We start from the raw sequence: 6342 nt of genomic DNA, 5'->3' as shown, positions 1-6342 counted from the left end.
AAATGCCGAGCATGTGTGAGGGGTATACTTTTTCACTCCCAAAGGGTACAGTCGTGGTGATGACAGGATCCTAAACCAGCTTGAGAAGTTATGCCAATTCCATTTGGGAACAGAGCCCATACTCTCACCCCAGAATCCCAAAATCTACTGGGTTATAGAACATAAGGGCTTGAGATATTTTACTCTGAATTCTCCAGGCTTCAATAAGAGAAGAGAAGTCGTAGAAAGATCGGCTTTGGAGACCATGACTCCCTGGTGCAACCTATGTTTTCTTCTGCCAGTAATTAATATGGAAGAGACCTCTGGGCCTGGAAACATGAATTGAGTCTGATTCCCTGGGGAGACCAGAGAAAATTTTAAAAAAGGCTTCAAGATGTGGAAAGTAGGACTGCATCATGATAACAGTGTTGCTGTGGATGTCGGTAAGTTGCATGTCTCAAGATTCCTGGAACATAGAATTTTCCTTTTCTTCAATTGAGAGCTATAAGAATCACCAGGTGAAATACTCATTTGCCCCTACGGTATGATGTGAGAGGCAAAGAAAGGTCTTTCTGAACCTCAATTTGTGATATACCAACCTGTCACAATCTCTGATTTTCCAGTATTAGAATAATTGTTTTGAAGTTAAGGAATTATATCCAAGAGTCTATAGATTTAAGTCAGAAAGGAGTTAGAAGACATCTTTTCTATCCCCATCGTTTTACAAATAGTGGTCCTGAGGCTGAAGTAGGTTAAGTTACTTGTCCAAAGTTATACAGAAAGTAGAAGAGGAGGGATTCCAACTTAGATCCTTTCACTCCAGTTCCAGAATGTTTTGCAGAGAATCAGAAAGGATTCCACTGAAATGCTAAGATTGCAATTGCTACCAACTTTTCCCAGAGCCAGAGGTTTTGATCACATAGCCCTCTTGAAGCTAGTCATGAAGCCAGAAGGATGTAAACAGTCCTATGAAACTCTGTCTCTTTTAAAACCTATGCCTTGATTTCTCCAGCTCAGAGTTTCATTCATGTACTTGAAATGCAATGCTACCTGCTCTGGTCATCTGGTTTCCTAACAGATAGCCTAAATGGAGAAAATTAGAAAATCTGCAAGAATAAATAGCTGCTATTTCATATTAGTAGTACTGAGAAGTAACAGATTGAAAAGAAAGAGAAAATAGAAGAGAACAAAGCCTTACTTTCTATCTTTTGGCATTCAAGATAATGTCAATCATGCAGGCACACCTTCATAGATCCTTCGGTCTGAGTTGTATCTTATAAGCAAATAATGACCTGAGTTTTTGATGAATACCTAATGTTAAAGTTGCAAGACACGAAATAGAGTCCACCTTAAATGCATATCAAGTTTCAGGAACTATACTTAGCCCTATGAATATGAAAGAAAAAAAGCCTTTAGATCAGGGATTCTTAAAATTTGCTGTGCTATGCATATCGTTGGAATTCTGATGAAGTCTCTGGACTTTTTATCACACTAATGTTTTTAAATTTGCAAAATAAAGCCCACAAATTACAAAGGAAATACTGAAAATTGAGATACAATTGTTAAAATATCAACCAGAACAAAAATACATGGACCCCAGGTTAAGAATCTCTGTTGTAGAATGTTTGACATGGAATGCATCTTAGGGCATAGAGTATCAGCGCTAGAAGGGGTTTTAGAATTTAGATCTTACAATGACTGAACTTTAAGGAACCATAGAACATAAAATGTTTGAGGAAAAGAGTACTTGAAAAGTAAAGCTAACAGTTCTTAGAATAAAGAATGTTCGGATTGTAAGGGAACTTAGAACACTGAGCAAAGGATGCCAGAGTGAAAAAGACATCTGCCTACAATTGAGGAAATTGAGATGCGTAGAGGTGAAAAGACTTTTCCAAGGGCATGTAGCAATTTTATAGCAGGGTTAGAATTATAACTTAGCCATCCTGTTTCAAACTCTCTTGCTCTTTCCTCCAGACCAGGCTGCCTCTTCAGCCCAGGGTCAAGGAGAGTTGTTTGCTTCAAGGTTTGGAGTTTTGGCTTGCTTTATCGACTAGGAGTATAAGAGGAGGCTTCATGAAGGAGGGGTAGGAATTCAACAGAAGAGAACTAAGGAGGAAATTCCAGTCGTAGGGAAGAGTAGAGGCAAAGACATAGAGCAGGTAAGACTAATACATTTTTAATTAGCAGAGCCTTTATCTTACCTGGCCTTAAAAATTCTGAAGTTCCCATGAGAGGGGGAGAAGACCTCCGTGAGAATGGCCTGTGTCTCCCTTGAGTCACCCATCTCTTCTTCATGCCTAACCTATATACAAACCCATTCATCAACTGAATTCAAGAAACTCTTAAGGCTCAAGAGGGAAAATAGACATCTCATTTTAAGACTGAAAGTATCCAAAAGACAGAATTGCTTTCATTTCTTTCTCTTCCCAACTGAAGATCTCTTTATTATTTCCAGCTTTATTTTTCCTTCTCACTCTGCAGAAGCCAGAAGGGAATTCTCCAAGGCTACACAAATCAGGAGCAAGGCTTTCTTTCTTGTCTTGTGAATGATGCCTACCTTTTAGAATTGAGAACACAAAATGTGGACATGAAGGAAAAGATATGATCATCAAAATTTACCTTTCTGATGCAGTAAGGAATTGCATAATATTCATTCATTGCCTTAAGTTCATTTAGGATTTAGAGGAAGGGAGAGTCTTGACTTCATCAGGTAGTATAAAAATGTCCTCCCTGGATGCAGACTGGCAACTCCACTCTAATGTAGAATCTTAGAGAGTTATCTGAGGCATGAAGGATTCATGAAGTTTTCCTCTCTAATACAGCTAGTATATATTAGATGTAGCCTTTGAATTCAGGTTTTCATAAGTCAAAGGTCAGCCTTCTATCCGTTATTTCACAGTACCTCCAAAAGCCCCTGTGGATCACCTTTATTTAAAACTGCTGAACATAGTAGAGCAAACCTTTGTTATGGCCCTACTAGATGAAAAGTACTGGGCTAGGCTCTCAGGAAGTAACTCAAGGGGCTGAAGTCAAGAAAAAAGGGGTATAACAGTAGCAAACATAACATCCCTTGTAACATTTTAGGCAAATCATACAGTTGTCAGATAAGGTGTTGAGTGACGTTGGAAGGAGAATGGTTTTTCCAACTATGGGTATCAAAGGTTTCTTGGAGAAGGTAACATTTAAGTTGGATGTTGAAGGAGGGGTAGATATTCAACAGGAGAAAAAGATGGAGGAAATTCCAGTTACAGAAGATTAGGAGCAAAGGCACAGAGAGGGTGAGAACAGTGAACACTTAGTTGAGAGAGCCTTGTCAAATCTAATTGGACTTGGGGCATATGTAGGGGAATAATAGCAGATAAATTTATAAAGGTAAACTGGTGTCAAAATGTAGAATTTCTGGAGCCCTAGCGAGAGAATTTTGCAATGAACTCTCCCGCTTCTATGCATTCCCTCATCCTTTGGGATATCAAAATTTATAAGCTTCATATCATTTTTGATTCCTCTTTCTTTCACCCCACAAAATCAATCATATATCAAGTATTCTCTATTCAATATCTACAAAATTTCTTAAGTCTATTCCTTCTTTCCTTTCATTTGGTCAGCATTCAGGTCCTTATTTCTTCTCATCATGAATATTGCAAAAGTCGCTAAACTGGCTTCTATAACTCAAGGCTCTTTCCTTTCCAGCTCTTTCTGCTCATAGTAGGAGAATATATGATCACTTTGGTGGCCTTCCTATCATACAATTATAATCTTTTCACACACACATACATGTTTATATGTGCACATAATCTATGAAATTATATACATGTACTTACATATATATGTTTGTGTATATACACATACACATGTGTTTATGAATGCAAACACGTATATAAAAGGGAATATATTATTTATATCTTTGTGTCTCGAACCTTGGCAAACTGTTTTTCACATAGTCAAATACTTAATAAAAGTGTTAAATTATTTATTAAATGTATACAAGTGTTGAACTTCTATTAGAGTTGAGATTTTGATTGAGACATGATAATTACATAAAGGCCAGGCAAACACTAGAACAGAAGGCCCTTGAGTTCCATTACAATTTGGGTTTTGTTTCTATGTACACAAAGCCTACATCCCTGGCACATGGTAGAGTAATGCATTTAATTAATACTGGTTGAATTAATGAATGTAAAGATATGTAATTGAGGTACAGAATTACAAAGTCTTCATTTTTATACTGCTCTGGGTTACCTGGTGATCAATACTATTTTCTCAACAACTTTACCAAGGTGTGGACCACAATACTTCTGAAATGCACACTCTCCTTAATGAAATGTCGATGCGATCATTGGACACTATGGCTAGGGTTAATTACACTGTGACTGAGTTCATCCTGGTGGGTTTCACCCAGGATCCTATGATGCAACTGGTGCTCTTTGTCTTTTTCCTCATGGTGTATTCTGTGACAATGGTAGGGAATATCACTCTACTAGTATTAATCTGTACAGACTTTCGACTGCACACCCCCATGTATTTCTTTATTGGGAACCTGTCTTTCCTGGATCTATGATATTCATCTGTTTACACTCCTAACAACATAGTGAACTGTGTCTCTGAAGATAAGAGTAGCTCCTTTGCTGGTTGCCTAGCTCAATTCTTCTTTTCAGCTGGGTTAGGATATAGTGAATGTTACCTACTGGCTGCCATGGCATATGACCGTTACATAGCCATCTCTAACCCATTGCTCTATGCTCAGTTTATGTCTTCAAGGCTCTGTGTGGCTCTTGTAACAGCTTAATATCTCGGAGGCTTTGTAAACTCCTCTATCATTACAAGTGAAACATTCACCTTGACTTTCTGTGGGGATAATGTCATTGATGACTTCTTCTGTGACCTGCCACCTCTGGTGAAGCTTGCATGTGATATGAAGGCCAGTTACCACATTGTGCTTTATTTCCTTTTGACTTCCAATGTCCTCACATCCATTGTTTTCATTCTGACCTCCTACCTCTTCATCATTGCTGCCATCTTGAAGATTAGCTCTACCCAGAGTCAACTCAGAGCCTTTTCTACTTGCTCCTCTCACTTGATCTCTGTCACTTTGTACTATGGCTCCATTCTATACATTTATTATCGTCCCAGTTCTAGCTACTCCCTAGAACAGGATAAAATTGTCTATTTATTTTATACTGTGGTTTTCCTCATGCTGAACCCCATGATCTACAGCCTGAGAAACAAAGATGTGAAAGAAGCCCTTAAGAAACTCTTCAAGATGACAGCTTCCTGAAAATGAAGAAACCATTCTTCATCTTTTTTTTTTAATTTTCCATGAGATCATGCAAATATTTGATATAATGGTCACCTGAAGTACTCAATACTCAGGCAAACACTTTCTTCTAAAAGGAAATCTCTCTTTGCCTCTTTGATTTTGCTCTAGAATAGAACTATGATTGTAAGTTGTCCCATCCTTCCCCGTCTTTAAGAGTGTATAGATATTCTCCATTTGCTCATGAGCAGCCAGGCAGAAACTTGATCATATACACATAAATTATTCTCCCACTCAAAAGGGACACCAATTTCAATTTACAGTGGAGATACCACTAGCCTAACCTATATTAAGGTCAGTAGTTATCTTTCCTTCTCACACATCGTCTTCCTTTAATATTGACCTAAAGAGCACTGGAAGGTCCAAAAAGGTCTGTGAGTGATAATAAGAAGCATCTTCACTCACTGTTTCCAAGGCTTGGAAAGTTCTCTCTCCTCAACTCTGCCTTCTGGCTTCTCTAGTCCACTTTAAGTCCCAACTAACATCTCACTTTCTACTGTAAGCCCTTTCCAGTTCTCCTTATATTTAGTGCCTTCTTTCTGTTAATTATCTTCAATTTATCTTATATATTGTTTGTTAATACAGAGTCTTCCTTATAAGATTGTGAATTCCTTGATGGCAGAGACTATCTTGTGCCTTCTTTATATTAACAACACTTAATACAGTGACTGAGCCACAGTAAGTGATTAATAAAATGCTGTTGAATTAGAGAAATTACCGGAGTCATTACAGATACATTTATAATCAGAATGGCTCTAGTAGCAGCTCTGGGAGTAGATTAGTATCTATTGTTATTATCAGTTATCAATGTTTAGTGATTAAAAGCGTAATTTTGATAGAGTTAATGATTGATAGAAATAATATGAATAAAACAATAATTATTAAAATTAATATTTCACATCAGGTAAAGAAGCTCTCTTGGAGAGAAAGGCCATTAGAAAGGCAATTCTCATTGGCATTTGATTGAACTGTGCTCAGAGGCAAATTGTAAATTGAGTAATTACCAGAGTAGCCTTGCAAAGAAATTGTGTCCCAACAAGTCTTGAATA

The 6342-nt window shown here is 37.6% G+C and overlaps 1 pseudogene; it reads left to right on the top strand.

Moving 5' to 3' along the window:
- Positions 1-4324: 4324 nt before the first annotated feature.
- LOC140523268 (olfactory receptor 9G19-like) lies at positions 4325-5254 on the top strand (annotated as a pseudogene).
- Positions 5255-6342: the final 1088 nt, after the last annotated feature.

The sequence above is a fragment of the Notamacropus eugenii genome, chromosome 2 (genome assembly GCF_028372415.1).
Source record: "Notamacropus eugenii isolate mMacEug1 chromosome 2, mMacEug1.pri_v2, whole genome shotgun sequence".
NCBI classification, from domain to species: Eukaryota; Metazoa; Chordata; class Mammalia; order Diprotodontia; family Macropodidae; genus Notamacropus; species Notamacropus eugenii.
Note: the sequence above shows the minus strand (reverse complement) of the source record. Positions and strands in the feature narration are given on the sequence as shown.